The following is a 20,459-nucleotide window of genomic DNA, read 5'->3' as shown; positions in this document are numbered from 1 at the left end:
AAAATTTTGTAGTATACTGTTAAGGAAAATACATCCTAAAACACAAATAAACAAGCAACAAACAAAAAAAATACCAAAAAAATTGCAGAACAATGTATAGTATAATCATTCTAGTAGCACAAACACACCACATGTGTTTAGGGAAGCTGTAGGCATACATGTCAAATAGGGAAGGGAAGAGAAATCATTTTCATTTTGACTAACATTTTGATGGTTTTATTTATTAATGTATTCGAATGCCGATTATATTCCAGACAATGTGCTAGGTTGTGATTTCACTGGAATGTTTTTAACAACTGCACTTTTTACTCATTTGAAATTATATGTTTTTTAAATATGGTCTCTAACCAAAAATATTATCATGGTTCATCAGAGAACTATGCCTTTAAGAATACTGAAATTTGTTTATATAGGCCACTCAAGGAAAATGGCAAGATTATATTTTAAACAAGTCAGAGCTGTAGGCATGATAGAATCCATTAAGCTTATCAAGACAAGACTATGTGAAATCCTTGAAACAAATTCCTATATCAAGGTGCATGATAGAAATCTTACATATGGATGCATATCAAGTTTTTATAGGAGTTACTGAAAGAATGCTGCCTTTCTAGCTAGACCATGGTAAAAAGTAACTAATTGCCTTAAAAATTGTCTCAAGTTTCTGCTGAGCATTACATAGACCATGGTGCCTCCAACTGGACATGACTTTAGATATCACCTTGCCGTTAATTGTGGATTAAAGTTATATATTACAGTGATAATAGTATAACAGTTTGGAAGAGACAGACATGATTCACAGCCTTTCCCTCCCACTTAGTAAAGTGTGATAGGTACAGAATACTTAAAATCACTGCTTCATTTTTTCCATCAGTAAAGAGAGGTACTAAATATAAGTTATTTATGGTTGTGTAACAACTCCACAAGTGAATGCATATAAAGGTAATGTATGTAAAACACTCAGTATAGCACCTGATACATAATATGCAATAAATAAATATCTCCTGGTACTATTATTTATGATACTTTTGATGACAGAATTTAGAAGGTGTGATTCTTTGGGGATTACAAATTCTTTAGAGCATCTATTCATATGTTTTATAATATTTTCCCACTAGTTTACTAGTTTCCTATTGCTGTTGTAGCAAATTGCCATGAAGTTAGTGGCTTAAAGTAACATAAATATATTACCTTTTCGTTCTTAAGTTCAGAAGTCTAAAATGGTCTGAAGGACTGCATCCCTTTTGCAGGCCATAGGAGAGAATTCATTTCTTTGCTTTTCTCAGCTTATAAAGAGCACCTACATTCATTGGTTCTTGGCCTCTTCCTCCATCTTCAAAGCCAGCAATAGCTGGGCAAATCTTTCTCATATTACCATACTTTTACACACCACTACTATAGTCAAATCTCCCTCTTCCATCCTCTAATAAGGATCCTTGTGATTACATTAGACCTGCCTAGATAATCCAAAATAATTTCCCCATCTCAAGATCCTTAATTTAGTCACATCTTCAAAGTCCTTTTAAAAGTAACATTCACAGGTCCTGTGGATTTGGATATTAGCATCTTTATAGAGCCATTATTCAGCCTACTACAACTAGTAAATAAATTCAGGGAAATTTGAATAGACTTGCAAATTTTCTGTTTCAAAAACTTCATCTGTCATTTATTCTGTTACTATTGGGGCAGTGTGAATTTTGTCTTCAGTTTCACTATAATATCCAATAAGATAGTCAGACTGTACATGTACATCAATTAGCTATTAATGAGTACTCATTGATGTAACAGAATCTGTTACTCCCTTGAGAAAGTTCATAATTTCTTACTTAACTTCATAATGTCCTTTATTGGAAATCATCTAAGACTAGGAAGAAATTCTGAATCTCATTAGAACGTAAAAACTGAAAGTGACCTTAAAACCATCTTTTCAAGAATACCCTCTAGTGTGTTACATAAAATGCTAGATCTGAGAGATATAAATATATGGCTCTCAGAAAGAGATTTCATGGTCAAAAATATGTATAAACCACTGTATATTACATACCCTATTTTGAGATTAAAAATTAATATGATTATATTATCATCTTAATTAACCTGATAGGTTTTGAAAAAGTAAATCTTTTTTTTTTTAGAAGTTCATAGATTTTATAACTACACAAAATTTATTTTTTCCTTTTGGTTTTTTTTTTCCAGAATCAGCAAAAGTAAGTCCATTGGACATCACTATGGGAAAATGACTAATCCAGTGCTTCTCAACTGTTATTTCTGGGCCAGCAACATTAGCACCAACAAAGACCTTGTTAGAATCCAATCTGTTTGCACAGCTGAGCATGCTCAGTCCCAGAGTTTACTTGCTCCCTCTGCCTCTGTAGGTCAAAGCTTTACTTTGGGTAATGTCATACCTTAGGCATGCCAAATCTCAAATTATTCTGCATTTGATTATCAACTTTTCCTGATGTTCCACAGTGACACCCATTTCCAACACTGGGCTCATAGCAACAGGTTATATAGTTGTTCATCCTGTAGAGGATTTATTCTCTTATGCTCATGCTTTGATTCTGTATCTACAGGTAGTATTTACAGCTTGAATAGACATAGTACATCTTAATACTGCTTCTGTCCCTACTCTAAGACAAATGTCAGATCAAACTATTGTTTTCTTATGTACAAGAAGTCTTTTCACATCTTTTATCTAAGAAATGGTTTGGAAAACCCCATGGTTCTTCTCTGTAACTTCCTTACCTTTGTGTACAAAAAAAAAAAAAAAAAAAAAAAAGAGCCACTAAAATCAAAGATTTTTTAAAATCATTGTACAAATTCCTTTGTTAAATTAAACTACCTATGCTTTGCTGTCATACTGTTCTCTCTTCAATATGATGGTACAAGAACAATGTTAAATGAAGTAGGTAGTATTGCAGGGGAGAAGTTCATATCACAGAAGTAAAAAGTTAGAATATTTATAATTTTGATTGAGTTGAAGTTTATTTTTATAAGGAAGACTTTTCTTCCCTAAAATTGTTTCGGGAATGGCAAATTGTTCCCATTATTAAAATTGAAGTTGTTAAGAAGGGAAAAAATAAAAAAGCCTGCTCAGGAAATAATCTAGCATCCTAAAACATTACTAACATATGATTAGAGGAAAAAAGTTAATTAATCAAGCAAGAAGGATAAGGAAAACAAATTTTATAAAAAAGGAAAGAATGCTAAATTTAAATTTGAGTTAAGAATTATAACTGGCAAAGATTTTTAAAATATATAAGGAAGAAAGATGATAATGAAAAATTTTATTTGGGTGAATTTTGTGATGATGGTCATGATGGTGGTGGTTTTGAAACTTAAGAAAGAAAAGATGACAAGGTAAGCAAAATCTGTTGGAAAGCAAATATGGAAAAGCAAGCTTTTTTTGGAATTTTTAACTTTTTTTATGTTTTTAAAAATTTATTTCTAGAGAAAGAGAGAGAGTGAGCAGGGAAGGGTCAGAGGAAGAGGGAATCTTAAGCTGTCTCCACACTCGGCATGGAGTCCAACATGTGGCTTGATCTCACAACCCTTAAATCGTGACCTGAGCTGAAATTAAGAGTCATTTCCTTAACTAACTGAGCCACACGAGGCACCCTGGAATTTTAAAATTTGTATTTCTTATTGGTGTTCTGCCTTTCCAATTATATGTAAGTTGAACAGAAGAAAGGCAAGTCTTCTTTAGCCATTTATGAGAATGTAGTTATACTAGTGTGATTTCCCCTCCAGCTGTCACAAGCTGAGAGGATATATTTCCTCTGCATAAATTTAAGAAGCCTGGCAGTAACATGAGTGGATGGCAATAAATAATATTGTCACCTGCACTTAAATGGAATTTCTGGTGTCTTGTTTTTCATTGCTGTCAGTAGTGTATCTCTCCTTAAGATAATATTTCATCAAACTTATAATGAAAATGATACTGTGGTCATAGTTTATTTACAGCATAACTTTCTATCAGTTGGGTTGAGTTTTTGTTGTCATATTAATCAAACACAAACTTGAAACTCTTCAAAAATACTTTTCCAAAATAAATACTTTTAAAAACATATAAAGAGACAAACTTTAAAGCCACAAATTTTTTCAGTATAATATCAGCTAAAAGAATGCATTTTCTTTTATTATTAAGAATTTTGGGGGTGCTTGGGTGGCTCAGTGGGTTAAAGCCTCTGCCGTCGATTCAGGTCATGATCCCATGGTCCTGGGATTGAGCCCTACAGCAGGCTGTCTGCTTGGCAGGCTCTCTGCCTGGCAGGGAGCCTGCTTCCCCCAACCCTCTCTGCCTATTTGTGATCTCTGTCTGTCAAATAAATAAATAAAATCTTAAAAAAAAAAAAAGAATTTTGGTGAGTCACAAAATTTTCATGAAAACAAAGACCATATGGCCATATCTACACCAAAATGAAATTGCAATTTCCCCCAAAGGATTTTCCAAAATTTTCCAAAAAAACTAAAACGGTCAAGAAAAGTAAATCGCTAGCCACTCCCATCTTCATATACATTGGAATAATATACAAAAGATTCCATTTCATTAAAAATAGTTTTGGCTTTAATAATTCTAAAACTTTTTTCAAACAAACATGATAGTAAAAATGCTGCTTTTATTAGATAAAATTCAAAGAATAGCATACGGTATGCTCAATATTGAGTTTGTAGTCATATTTCATATTTATAATTTATATCAGGACCATATTTTATAGGTATGTGACAGAATCAATTAGGATTATTGGCCATAAAAAATATTTATAGGGTGAAAGGAAAAGAATACTGTTAGCACAAGATAAAAGCATACAAAATTAATTTCCACACTTATTAGTTGTGTGAAGCTTAGGTGAGTTATTTAAACCCTCTTAGTGTCTTCTTCTATAAAATGGGTATAATAGTACCTACTTCATAGGGTTGCTACAAAGATTAATAAGTTAACTTTTATAAAGTACTGAGATGAGATCTAGTATATAATAAATGCGAGATAAATATTTATTAAATGAAATAAATAAATAAATGGGACCAGACAAGTTGGGGACAACGGCCATTTCTTATTTCAAGATATTTCTAATGATGTCTCTAATAATTAAGCACTGTTATCCAAGAGTAAAAATGTCATTCTTTAGAAAATTAGTGCATTCAATAAGAATGAGTTTAATATTAATAATAATTTGCACCTAATTGATAACCTCATGAAGTTAAAAAACATGAGAGTTTAAAAGCAAAAGAAGAAAATCTTATGTATTTATCAAGATGACTTTTGCATTACCAATAATAAAGGATTCTTCAAGATGAAAATTGTATTCAAAGTAATTACATTTACATGACATATAGCAGAGTAAACAATGAAACAAATGCAAGTGCCCAAAGTATGGGCATAGGACATAATGCTAACTCTCAAAGGGCAAAACATTAAGTAAGTAGATAAATAAATGATGTAAGAACTCATGTATGAAGATGACCCCAAACTGAAAAATTGAAATGTTTACACATTTCTCCATTTCACATTAATCTAGAGAAATTACCTACTAAAAAAAAAAAAATTACCTACTGTAAATCCAACTAGTTATCAGAATTACTAGGAAATCTAGAATTGTTGTGTGGTTTGCTGGGGCATGGAGTGAGGGAGAATCTAAATGGAGTTTTCCATCAAACAACATTTAAATTATCACTATATCATATTGCAAGAAATATAGTGAATACACAAAGAAATATACCTCATTAAAATACACAAAGAAATATACCTCATTAAAAATCAATTCCTTAAGTGATGCATTTACTTAATTTATGAGCACCAGAATTTTGATTGCAAAAGTCAGTTCAAACAGCAATGTCTATAGTACAATGATGGGAGGGGTCTTTGACTTGGAATTTGAAAACAACCGGATGGCCATTTAAGAATAATTAGTTCATGGGGGCGCCTGGGTGGCTCAGTGGGTTAAGCTGCTGCCTTCGGCTCAGGTCATGATCTCAGGGTCCTGGAATCGAGTCCCGCATCGGGCTCTCTGCTCAGCAGGGAGCCTGCTTCCCTCTCTCTCTCTCTCTGCCTGCCTCTCTGTCTACTTGTGATCTCTCTGTCAAATAAATAAAATAAAATAAAAGAATAATTAGCTCATCCAGTATGGCTGCAGGCATGGATAGTCTGTGTGTGGGTCCTTGCAGGAACTGATGTTTTGATAGGCTTATAAAAACAATAAAACTTACGATATTGGCAAGAGTAGCTGAAGTCATGAACAACAGACTTGAAAAAGAATAAAGAAGGGCCTCTACATTTGGGGAAATAATTCCACTCATTTTGTACTTGAAAAATATTTGGTCTAGTGGAATGAAAGAAATTTTCCCTGATATTTTTGCATTGTTAAGATATTTTCAAGAGCAGTGATTTTTAGCCATTGTGTCAAATTGCTCTTGGTAGCCTTGAATATATGATAGGTCTACTGGCATATTTTAACAGGCATGTAATATTCTTTTTAACTGTAACTGAAGACACAAGCTGTTATGGTAATTTCCTTCAGATAAAACACTAGGTTAAAGGAAGAAACAAAGCATAAGTTCAGGTCAATTCCAAAAAGAACATGTGTTTATGATTATAATCAAGAAATGTAACGAATAATCTTTTAAGAAAATGAAGTCAGGAAAATAGAATTTCAGCTCACTACATTGAAGGGGTAAGTAAATGCGGAAAGTGATAATTTTTGATCTTTTGAGCCAATCAAAAATACATTTATTCTAGGGGCGCCTGGGTGGCTCAGTGGATTAAGCCGCTGCCTTCGGCTCAGGTCATGATCTCAGGGTCCTGGGATCTAGCCCCGCATCGGGCTCTCTGCTCAGCAGGGAGCCTGCTTCCTCCTCTCTCTCTGCCTGCCTCTCTGCCTACTTGTGATCTCTCTCTCTGTCAAATAAATAAATAAATAAATAATACATTTATTCTATACATTGAGGGCATAAAGGAAAGTCAGGACACGTTATTGAAAATTAGAAAACAGATCCTGGTAGTGGCAGAAATTTTAGCAAAACTGTCATCTGCAGTAATGTGAAATATAGAAAATATACCTAGTTGTAAGAAGATCTCCAGATAAAATATTGTAATTACTTCCTGGATTGATTCTTCTTGCTGCCTATGATAAAATGTGTGAGGAGAGAAAGAAACGAAAGAATGACTTGTTAAATACAAATGATCCAGGGCTCTTGTCATAGCCACTTTTGGCTGTCATAACGAAGTACCATAGACTGGATTACTTAAACCCAAGAGAAATTTATTTTACACAGTTCTAGAGACTGGAAATCCGAGACTAAGGTGTCAGCATGACTGGGCTCTGATAAAAATCCTCTTCTGGGTTAAAGATTTCTAAATTCTCATGTATCTTCACATGGCATAAAGAGTGCTAAAGAGTTCTCTGAGGTTTCTTTTATAACAGCACTATTCCCATTCATGAGGGCTCCAACTTCATGACCTCATCACCTCCCAAAGGCCCCACCATTTAAGACCATTACATTGGGGATTAGGATTTCCACATATGTGGAGTATGTATGTGGGGGGCACAGATCACTTGTCTTTTTAGTTCACAGACTTGAGATAAGGAAAGAAACCTTGATAATCTATACCCAAACAAATGAATTCAAAGATTCTTATTTGTATACAGATATGAGATGATGAGATTTTATATCTGAAGCCTTAACTTGTTTAAAAATATGGGACCTTGGGGGAAGTCTGGGGGAAAGTGAATGCATTATACACATGAGAGAAATGCAAATAATTCTGATCATTTTAAAACATAGCCTAGAAATTCTTTGACACTCTTCCGATCAAGATTTGGGATCATATCCCATCACAATAAATCCAACCTCTGTGACTAAGCAATAGAATAATGTGGAATTGATGCTATGCTAGTTTCTAGGCCTTAAAAAACTAGCACCTACCACATTCTGTTGTTTGAGATACTTGCTCTTAAAACCTAGTTAACTGGTCTGTGAGGATGCAGCCTGTGGAGAGGCCCACACAGTGAGTGATGTGGACAGAACCAAGGCTCCTAGCTCTCAGTCTGAGCTGGGCTCATGATCATCAACCAGTACTGTCATGTCATTTGTCATGTCATTTGTCATGTGACAAACAGGGATAAACCTGGAGGACATTTAGCTAACAGCAAGAAGCCAGGTACAAAAAGACAAGTACTGCCTGATCTTGTTTATACAAAAAATCTAAAAAACTGCAACTCACGGAAACAGAGAGTAGACTGGTGATTGCTAGGGGTGGAAATGGAGGAAATGAAGAGATGTCAAAGGGTACAAAGATACATTTATGTAGGATGAATGAATTCTGAATATGCAGTATATATATGCAGTATGACGAATATAGTTAATAAAATACTGTATTATATACTTGAAATTTGCTAAAAGTAAAATATGCTCTCATTCAAAAGAAAAATGGCAACTACAGGAGGTGATAGATATGTAATTAGCTTGACTACGGTAATCTTTTCACATTATATACATATACCAAAACATCATATTATATACCTTAAACATATATGTTTTTTAATTTGTCACATATACCTCAATAAACCTGGAGAAAAAAGTCTTAAGCTTGTGTTCTAAACCATAGTTTTAATAAAAACAAACAAACAAACAGAAAAACAGTTTTCGGAAAAGAATTTTTTTTGCTGCTATCACATACCTGCTATGATAAAAATCCTGATAAAAGTTACATGATAAAAATAAATGGAAATAAATGTGAAATCCTATTTTTATATAAAAATATCTGAGGGATTAATATGGATTAGATAAGAACTGAGTATTTGTAGTTAGAGTGAAAAAGATTCTATTGGTTTTTTGAAATTCAACCTGAGTTTGTGATATGGTTCCTAACATAGTATCACTAATAGGAAAGAATTTCAAATATTTGAAATATGGTATCAGGGGCACCTGGGTGGCTCAGTGGATTAAAGCCTCTGCCTTCGGCTCAGGTCATGATCTCAGGGTCCTGGGATTGAGCCCCGCATCGGGCTCTCTGCTCGGCAGGGAGCCTGCTTCCCTCTCTCTCTGTCTCTGCCTGCCTCTCTTCCTACTTATGACCTCCGTCTGTCAAATAAATAAATAATCCTTAAAAAAATTTAAAAAACAAACAAACAAAAAAAGAAATATGGTGTCATCATCATGGAAAAGGATGAAACATCAAGTCTACTATTGCATTCCTTCCGAGTACCTAATCCTAAACTGACTATTAACAATAAAAGTATCTAGAGCTGAAAAATTAAAAAGGTGAGGAGTTTGGACTCCATTTATAATAGATGACAAACTCATACATATTTACTTACCTTGGAATAAAGAAAAATAAAAGAGATAATAAAAATAACTGGCTTTACATATGACAAGTAGAAGTTTTTTCTTCCTAAAAGGCATATAAACAAACAACTGGTGAAAGGATGTGGCATTTGGTGGGGATCAGTGTGTCTGAAATATGATGATGAATTAATACTGGGGCATTCACTGAGAAGAAAGAATATCAACTCTGGTTATGTCATTTCCATATATGTAATCTCAAAAAGCATGACATAGAAGGATGAATAATGGAATAAAAGATGGGGAAACTTAGGTACTCTCCATGGTCCCTTTCAACTCTACACTTAGAAATATTCATAGGTAATTTTCTTTCTTTTTAAGAAAGGAAGCCTAAGTAAGACAAATATAAGGTCACTGAAAGATAATAAACTGTTATGAAAGAGCATGCATTTGGAGTTTTTTAAATCACTGCTCTGACTCTTATCAGGAAAACACCTTACATTTTAAACTCATTAATAAAAAAAGTAAAAGGGGTGCCTGGCTGGCTCAGTGGGTTAAAGCCTCTGCCTTCGGCTCAGGTCATGATCCCAGGGTCCTGGGATCAAGCCCCGCATCGGGCTCTCTGCTCAGCAGGGAGCCTGCTTCCTCCTCTCTCTCTGCCTGCCTCTCTGCCTAGTTGTGATTTCTCTCTGTCAAATAAATAAAATATTTAAAAAAAAAAGAAAAAAGTAAAATATTTAGCTTACAAGTTTAATTATTAAATTTATTATTACTTTTTAAATGTATGTAGCATGCCCATAAATATTTACCTTATTGCAGAAATATGAATTATTACAAAAATATTTGTTATAAAATTTTATATATACATATATCATATACATATAAAATACATATTTTGAAGAAGTCAATTTAAGAGAAAAACTCATCTAAGCTCTCTTAGAAAATAAGTTCTGCAAGCATAAAAATTGTTCTATTTAAAATATTATTTTAAATATATTTAGTACACAAAGACATCTCTTCTGATCAAATAATTTACCATAACATATTTAAAAGATGTTTCCTTTACTATTATACATATTCTTTTAAATGCATATTAACTTATATTTTTCATATAATTGTTTAGAAAATTTAGGCCAATATTTCATTATGGTTTTTAATCTCTTGTTGATCTGCTAAAACCAAACAAGGCTTGCCCAGATTTTTGCCTATACTTTCACTCAAATATATGTTTTCTTCATATGGCATAGAGATAGAAAGATAATTAACTTGGCTGATCAAGATGCTGTCTCTTGTTTGCCATTCCATAAACTCAAATTCCTATTTCATCCATATAGCCATCAAATGATCATTCTCACTGATCATTGAATTTGATCATCCTTATATTTCAGAAAATGTACATATATATAATTCCTCTTATAAATTCTAAAAAAGGATTTAAAAGGATTAATAAAGGGATAAAAAATCCTTTAGTTTCAAAACTACTTTGAAATTCTAAAATTTTAATGTAAATGTTTTATTATTTAATTGAAAAATTAGGTCTAAACAGAGATATAGAAACAGAATTATACCAACTCTAAAATTAGTGATTTTATTCGGTGTTCAGCATGTCCAATTTCAGCCTTGGATGAATCTAGCTTCATAGTTCTCATTGTTAGTTCATTTTTAGCCAGTAGCTGTGATATTCTAATTGATTATATACTATCTTCCTAGTTGCCCCACCATTGGAATTTGCTGCCCAGTCAGGGGTTAACTGAAGAGTTCTGGCCATGCATATGGAAAGCAAATTGCTCTAGTGGGCAGCTTTTTGTAAGTAAAAAAAATAATGTTGGTAATCATTTCAAAATATATGTAAATCAAACCATCATGCTGTATGCCTTAAACTCACATAGTGAAGTATGTCAATTATTTCTCAATAAAAAAAGAAAACAGAATGCTTATAGAAACCCAGGGTCTGGCTTACTACTAGGTTCACATACCTATCCCTTAGCAATTGTGTCATTTTTCCAGTTTGAGCAACTTGCTTGAGCTCAGAGAGTAACAGTTACAAACCTATATTATTTTCAGTGCACATAAAGTTTCATCTACAAAACCATCCATGTGTTTCCTGAAAACTTCCCCCCCATCTTTAGATAGGCAACAATGGCTTTTGAAGTAAAAACAAAATAAAACAAAAAAACGTGGGCTACAATCCCACCTCCCCATCTGCTAACTATATGTGTAAACTTGGACAAGCTACTTACTCTGAAAATTTCTGCTTCCTCACTAACAAAATAAAGGAGAAATTAAATGAGATGGTGTGTACCAAGCACTTAGCACAGTGCCTGGAATATATAAACACTTTATTAATGTTACCTAATACTTCATTATTATTACTATTATCATCATATGTTTCTTCCAACATTCTGTACAAGTTTTCAACAAATATATATAGGGACATATCTATTCTTCTAGAGTTTAGGATGAAATGTAAATATACAAAATATTTTAAAAATATATAACAGTGACATAAATGCCTTCTATTTTTTTTAATAGTTCAAGGATTTCTATAAATATACCATGAGCCATATTAGGTATGCTTATCCTTCTTTTATATGCATGTAAATTAGAAGTTAGAGAGTAGGTATCCTGAAAATAGAACTGCATAACAAGCATTCTTTCCATAGCATCATGCTACTATTTACTCCAAGGAAAGAACTAAATTACATAAAGTACATATTTCCATTTATAAAATAATATTTCTTTTGCCATTCGCAGCCAAGTTTACCACAGGATAAAACACAAGAAAGGAAGAGTTCACAGAAGAGTTTGCAAAGAATGTCCCTGACAGTAATAAGTATGTATATAGAAGAGAAGTAGTGTATGCCAAGGAGGGTCAAAAGCATGGCCAAAAGCAAGGAAGAAGAAAAAAAGGTGTCCCATGTCTAGGACATGCTATACATGCTACCTCTTCCTCTATTTCTTCTTCTTTTATCACTAGATAGCATTTTCCATCACTCCTTCATTATTGCAACATTAAACATTATTTCCTTAGCATTTCATTGATAGCATGATCCTTCCTAAAAAGTCACTGCATTTCTTATCTAATGTATCCAAATTGTTAGGAAACATCTTTGAAATTCAAATTATCTGATACAATTGTTTAGTGAGTTTCATCATTTTTTACATATATGAAATTGAGTGTGTTTTAATGTGACATTGAATTTGAAATCACCCAAGAAATAACCATTAAAAAACTGCATTAAGGCAACAATTTATTCATAATTCCCTTCACTCTGAATGGCCATTAAGCATTCTTGTTTAAATGAACAAAAAAAAACAAAAACTTTATTGCTAAAATAGAATAAAATTTGGGTGGCTGTTAAATTCATACAGATAAATCAAGGACCTTTTTCTCAATCAAGTTGTGAAAGAGCTTTAGAGGGTGATGAGACAAAATAGTACTGGAGCCATGAATATTTTAGAGTACCATCTTTTAGTCACTTAAACTGTTTAGCAAGTTTACTTGATCTTCTGTTACACTGGTGAAACGATTACAAAGTCTAAAACCTCAATGTTGAAATATTTGCACTTAAAAAAATAGTTCAAGAAGTTCCAACTCCCACAAATTTAGTATAGTGTAGAAGATTCATTCCTATAAGAATTTTTCTTCAGAAAAGTTGAAGTTTGAATCTATTTTTGCAAATTAGTAGATAAAATTCCTTATGGATATGAAGACTACAAAACTAAAAAAAGTTGATGTTTTTAGCATTTGTGAATTTTCAAACATTAGATATTTTTTAAGTATACCATAGGTACTATTCATAGTAGAGATCTGTATGGATTCTTTACAATTGAAAAAAAATGAGCCTGTGTATTTGGAGGCAGTCAGGGAATAGTCAGAAGAAAGAAAACTGCAGTGGTTAAGAGAAGGTAGAACTTTTGTCAATAAGCTTTTGTTTCAATAAGTAAGTAGGGAAAATGTAATAATAGCTCATGGGAAGTTGACAATCAGTCCATTTCTTCTTTTAATGAGTTTTGTTTTATAATTTTGGTTATAAAACTAGTATTGAGGGGTGCCTGGGTGGGCACCTCAGTGGATTAAGCCTCTGCCTTTGGCTCAGGTCATGGTCTTAGGGTCCTGGGATTGAGCCCTGCATCGGGCCTTCTGCTCAGTGGGGAGGCTGCTTCCTCCTCTCTCTTGCCTACCTTTCTGCTTACTTGTGATCTCTCTCTCTCTCTGTCAAATAAATAAATAAAATCTTTAAAAAAATGGTATTGAGACTACTGGTATTCATTCAGACCGTCTTCCATCTAGGTAGTTGAGCAATGTCTTAATCTTGCTCAAAAGCAGAGATTATATTTTTCTTATATCTTGTTTTGTTTTGCTTTATACATCTTATAGTCAATTTCATCTATGTGATGTTTGGTAAAGGAATAAAGACTTCTTTTTTTTTTCAAAGATTTTATTTATTTATTTGACAGAGAGATAACAAGTAGGCAGAGAGGCAGGCAGAGAGAGAGGAGGAAGCAGGCTCCCTGCTGAGCAGAGAGCCCCATGAGGGGCTTAATCCCAGGGCCCTGGGATCATGACCTGAGCCAAAGGCAGAGGCTTTAACCCACTGAGCCACCCAGGCGCCCCTAAGGAATAAAGACTTCTAATCTCATTATTAACCTTTACAAAAAGGAAGAACTATAAAACAAATAAACAAACAGCTAGATCATCCAGGAATTCACAGGTGCAAGAAAAGAGGTAATACAATTTATATCTATGTCATCTTTATCTATATCTATTGATATGGACACATACAAGGAGTTTTTAGTAATTTGTAGTGCCCACCATATTTCCAAACCCAAATAAACTACATAAAATATTTTATTAAATGCAGAATTATTTTTGCTCTCCTTTAGATTCGTTGCTTTGGTTTATGTTTTCCCTAAAACAAATGCTGAGATAGGGACTTGAATGCAGGTAACTTATTTGACAGGTAATTAAAGAAGCACAAAGAAGGGAGTCAAGGAATTGAGATAATAGAGAAAAGAATCAATCAAGAGTTATGTTAATTAGCTAATAATCATCCTGGATACAGGGCTCAACCCCACCTGGAACTCTATAAGGAACCATGAAGATTGAGCTCCAGAGCCCTACTAAGGGATCCAACTATTATCCATTCACTTCTGAGTCCCACTGGTAAAGGTTTGTTCCTGAGGGGTTTAAATCCCTGCATATAGCAGGTTACACCTTCCCTGTGGATTGGTCTTTCTGGCGTCTGACAAATAAAAATCTATGCCCTTGATATAAGAGCTTGCATGTATAAGGGAACTCTGCTACAGAATGTGTTAATTTGTATACTGGTACACTTATGAACTCATTCAACAATGCTTGCCTCTGGGATCATAAAATGTGTTATTTTTTTATTTCAAATAACTCACAGGTTAATGAATCATATAAAGATAAGAAAAAATGTTACAACATAACACAAGCCCTGGGAATTTAAAGAACTGTTTACCTTGTTTACAGATGTCAAGAGAAACATCACAAAATAGTTATTATTTTGAAAGGCATATAATTTTATTATTTTCTTATCATAGTCTATTAGTAAATAGCTTGTTTGTTTGTTTGTTTGTTTGTTTTACTTGTGCTTTATAAGGAATCAAAGTGTTCTATACAAGGAAAAGCACTCTGACCTAGGAGCCAGGTTCACTGAGTCGTAATCCTATCTCTGATACCATGAGTTGAAAGGACAATTAACCTCTTCAGATCTCAATCTTGTGCAATAAGAGCCTTTTTAAACTCTACTCCAACACTGCAGTCATGGTATAGAAAAATAAACAAATAAATAAATAAATAGGTTGGACAGATGGATTATTTTCATATCTCTTAGTTATCCTGGTTGGTCCAACAACAACAAACTTCTGGAAATGTAATGGTAAAGGTTGATGGCCTCACAAATGTAGCACATGAATGTTTTGCTAGAAGTTTTGATATTGAGGTCATGTTATTAAATATCAAAGGGCATTTGGGCTAAAGACATTCTGAAGAAAAATTAGCTTACTTCTCTCTATATTAAAAAATCTAATTTTATTTTTGTTTTTCATATCACTTCTCTGTCTTGTGAAATTAGAACTATTTAATAAATGGTTGGCATTTTTCATTTCTTTCTATAAATTCACTTGCTAAATTAAATACCTATCTTTTGATAAGTCTCCTTATAGATAAATTTAGAAATCATCACTAGATTTAATATCCTTTCAAAATTTATCTTTACAAAAAGTATTGATGAAATATTGATTTTCCCTTTTCTATAAATGAGAGATGTATGCTAGCCAAACAAAAAGCAAAAACCAGGATGCTGTTGTTTGCATTTCCTTAAGTTTTTGTTTTTGTTTTTGCTCAAGGTGACTCCTGTTTATGAATTTTACCTTTATGGTCTCTCATATTTTTAAATTTTAGTGATGAAATGTGTAAGGGCAACTGCTTTTGTGAAGGGCAAAAGGCAATCTTAGCCCAACCCCCAGGACCTGTGAGTCTACTGTAATATACAAAAATTCTTTTGGAAACTTCCTTTATCTCTACCCCCCAAGATACATGTTGGCAATCATCTCTCAAGCATAGGACAACCCGATATACATCTCATGACTCAGGTTTTATCAGAGAGTAATAAATGACACTTTCCCAACAATAGCTAGTCCCATCACAGTCCTGCAAACCTTGTTCTCAAAATTTCTAAGACTTATGATATCCCTAATCCCTTCCCAACTTGCAAATGTATAATGGGCCACTCCTCATGACCCCAGTGCAGCTCTTTCTGCCCATGGGTCCTGTCCCCGTGCTTTAATAAAACCACCTTTTTGCACCAAAGAAGTCTCAAGAATTCTTTCTTGGCCATTGGCTTCAAACCCTAACATGTTTTCCTACATCAGTACTGCTTATTAACCCTTTGAATAATACTATATTCACATAAGAATCATTACAGCTCTTTTTTGCCAGACAATTTTATTTTCTAAAATTCTTAACTAGCTATATTAGACTCCCTAAAGTTAGACCTTAAAATTTTCCTTATAGAAGTAATGTTCTGCTCCTCAAGCTTCCAGGGATTTTTTTTTCTTTTTAACATCATTACTGCCACATTAATAGTGTAGTTTATCTGGTTTGCTAGTCTATTTCTCAAATCAGATTTACAGTCTAAGAATAAACTTTCAACAGACCTTCCAGAGTTTTTTTTTTTTTTTTTAATAATTCAGGACTAAAGGTAGATGTTCTCCAGATAAAAATAAGATTATATCATGATGTCTTCACATCTATTCTAATAAATTCTTTCACTCATTGTAGTCTGGTTTCTGGTTTCCTCTTCAATACACACACACACACACACACACACACACACACACACAACACATCACACTCTTTCTGTCTCTTTCTACTGAGACTGCTTTTATCTAAATCAACTACGATTTTTCCAAAGCAAATATACACTACCCTCTTTTAGACTTTGATGGCCTCTAACATTCAACTCCCTTCACTTGAAACATTCTCTTTTCTTACTCTTAATGACTTCACAGTCTCCCAGCATTTATTACATCTCCCATGAGCTCCTCAGTATCCACCAACAGACAATTCTACTATTTCTATATCTAAATATTTAAATCTACTAAACCCCATGATTTATTTCTCTATAGACTGGACTTTGGTTTCATGTAACCCATGATTTTTAAATAAGCAAGAGAGGGGCACCTGGGTGGTTGTTGATTAAATGTCTGACTCTAAATTTCAACTCAGGTTGTGATCTCAAGGTTGTGGGATCAAATCCTGCATTGGGCTACACACTCAGTACAGAGTCTGCATGAGATTCTCTCCCTCTGCTGCTCCCCTAAACTTTTTGCCTCTAGTATAATGTTGAAAAGAATTACCATTGTGAAATAGGTGTAAAGTGTTCTGTATAACAAAGGTCTATTCTATAAGAGAAAGACTTTACTAGAGTCTTATCTCAGTTGGAGATAGGGCATTTATCTATCTCCAGTCCCCTCTTGCCTTCCTGTCTCACTGAAGGGAAGAATGTGGGTAGCAAGAAATGCTTGTACATGTACAATTCAGGGACAGGCCCACTAAAATACTAAGATTTATTCATAAAATTATAGACACTTCCCCTCACTAACACCCTACCACCACATGAACAGGGCTCCAGTAAAATAACAGTAGATTAGATATGCAAAAAATACAAACCATAGATACTCTGTAAGGAGAAGTATTCATGAAAAACAGAATCTCAAAAAAGAAGGCACAAACAAAATACCTAGAGGAATCTGAAATCCCTACAGCTACCACAAACACTAAAACAGCCAAAGTCCCAACCAAATTAACATAAAAATCATAAAGACCTATTTACCTTAGTTCTTTTTTTTAAAGATTTTTATTTATTTATTTGACAGACAGAGATCACAAGTAGGCAGAGAAGCAGGCAGAGAGAGAGGAAGAAGCAGGCTCCCTGCTGAGCAGAGAGTCCAATGTGGGGCTCGATCCCAGGACCCTGGGATCATGACCTGAGCCAAAGGCAAAGGCTTTAACCCACTAACCCCAGGTGCCCCTTACCTTAGTTCTTATTACTCAATACATCACATCCCACTCTCAACAACGACAACAAAAAAATCACAAGGTATGGTAAAAGGCAAGAGAAATGACAATCTGAAGTGATAACATAAGCAACAGACTAGAAATCACACCAGTGTTGGAGTTATCAGACAGGATTTTAAAATAGCTAATACATTAGGAGCTACAATTGAAAAAGGAAAAAACATTTAAGAACATAATGGGTAATATAAGCAAAGAAATGGAAACCCTAAAAGAAAATCAAAAGTAAATAACAGAAGTTAAAAACACTGTGGCATAAATGAAGAATACCTTTGATGGGTTCACCAGTAGACCGGATACAGCTGAGGAGAGAATTAGGACACTTGGAGATATATCAATAAAAACCTCCCAAACTGAAAAGCAAAAATTAAAAAAGAATGAAACAAACAAACAAAAATTAGAACATCCAGGAGCTGTGAAACAATTACCAAAGGTATAACATTTGTGTAACTGGACTACTAGAAGGAGAAGAGAGAATAGAGAGGAAATATTTGAAGATATAATAGTCAAGAATTTTCCAAAATTAATGATAGACACAAAACCACAGATCTAGGAACTTCAGAGAACACCAAACAGGATAAATACCAAATATGTAATACATCTAGGCATAAAAGACTCAAACTGCAGAAAACTAAAGGCAAATAGAGAATCTAGAAATGTGCTGGGGGTGGGAACAAGGAGATTATAGGGTGCCTTATCTATACAGTAATGAGGGGAAAATGACAGCAGATTATTGCTAGAAACCATTCCAGCAAGAAAATGGAATAAATCTTTTAGTGTTAAAATAGAAAACCCCAACGATCTAGAATTAGGTATCCAGCAAAAATATCTTTCCAAAGTGAATAAAAAGTAAAGGTTTTCTCAAACAAAAACTGTAGGAATTCATCACCAGTAGCTCTTCTTTTCAGGAAATGGTTTAGAAAAGGTTTTTCAGGGAGAATAAAATGATATAGGTCAGAAAATTGAATCTACATAAAGAAAAGAAAAGCCTAATAAGAAAAGGAATAAATAAAGGATGATAATTTTTTATTCTTAATTGATCTAAAATATATAAATATATATTTAAAGATTTATTTATTTGACAGAGATTACAAGTAGGCAGAGAGGCAGGCAGAGAGAGAGAGAGGAGGAAGCAGGCTCCCCGCTAAGCAGACAGCCCGATGCGGGGCTCGATCCCAGGACCCTGGGATCATGACCCGAGCTGAAGGCAGACGCTTTAACTGGCTGAGCCACCGAGGCACCCCTGATCTAAAATATATTTTAAGCAGTAGTAGTAAGAATGCATTTGGTGAATATAGCACATACTTAAGTGAAATGAATGACAGCAGGGTCATTAAAGATAAGAGGGAAAGATTGGAATAATACTTTAAGATGCTTTCAGCACATATGAAGTGGTATATTATTTGAAAATGGCCTTGTTAAAAATATATACTACATATTATAGAGCAACTTCTAAAAAATTAAAGAAATATGATTACTAGGTAAAGAGAGAAGCAAAAATATAATCATATAAAATGCTCAATTGAAACCAGAAGACAGAAAAATAAGATATTTTTTATCTTATAATAATATATAGATATTATTATATATAGAATAAATATAGAAATATAGAAAAAAATTGAACAAATAGAAAAACAGTTACAAACATGGTAGTTATTAATCCAACTATATTAATAATCACATTAAATATGAATGGTCAAAGTATATCAGTCACAATACAGAGACTGTTGGAGTAGATTAAGAAAATAATAATATCCAACTATATAATGTCTTCAAGAAATCCACTTAAAAAAAAAAACTCAGGTAGATTAAAAGTAAAAGGGTAGAGAAAGTTACACCATGCTAATATGCATCAAAAGAAATCAAGAATAAATATATCAATTCAGATAAATCAGATTTCAGAACAAAGAATATTTTCAAAGATAAAGAAGATCATTACATAATGACACAGGAGTCAATTCTTCAAGAAGACATAACAGTAACAGATGTGTATGCCTCTAATGAAAGAAAATGAAAACATAGAATGCAAAACTGATAGAACAAATATGTAAAAAAAAAAAAATGGACAAAATCTAGTATTCCAGTTAAAGTCTTCAACACCCTGTATCTGTAATTGACACATCAAGAGGGCAGAAAATCAGTAAGAATAAAGTTGACCTAAACAGCACTATAAACCATTTGATCTAGTTGACATTTATTGAATTCCCATCCAATAATAACAGAATACATATTGTTTTCAAACTCATATAGAAAATTCACCAAGACTGATCACATTCTGGGCCAAAAAAACACACCTCAATTAAAAAAAATAGAAATCATACAAAATAACAAAGTATGTTCTCAGACTACATGGATTTAAATTAGAAATTAGTAACATAAAAATAACTGGGAACATTTCCAAGTATTTGGAGACTAAACAATGTAATTCCCCATAACCTCTGGGTCAAAAAAGTATTCTCAAAAGAAGTTTTTAAAAAATATTTTTGTTGGCAAGTGAAAATACAACTTATCAAAATTTGTCAAATATAGCAGAAGCTATACAGAGAGATATATAGCACTGAATAGATATAGTAGAAAA

Source organism: Meles meles, chromosome 5 (genome assembly GCF_922984935.1).
Source record: "Meles meles chromosome 5, mMelMel3.1 paternal haplotype, whole genome shotgun sequence".
Classification (NCBI taxonomy): Eukaryota; Metazoa; Chordata; class Mammalia; order Carnivora; family Mustelidae; genus Meles; species Meles meles.
The sequence above is the reverse complement of the archived record's forward strand: the minus strand, read 5'-3'. Positions refer to the sequence as shown.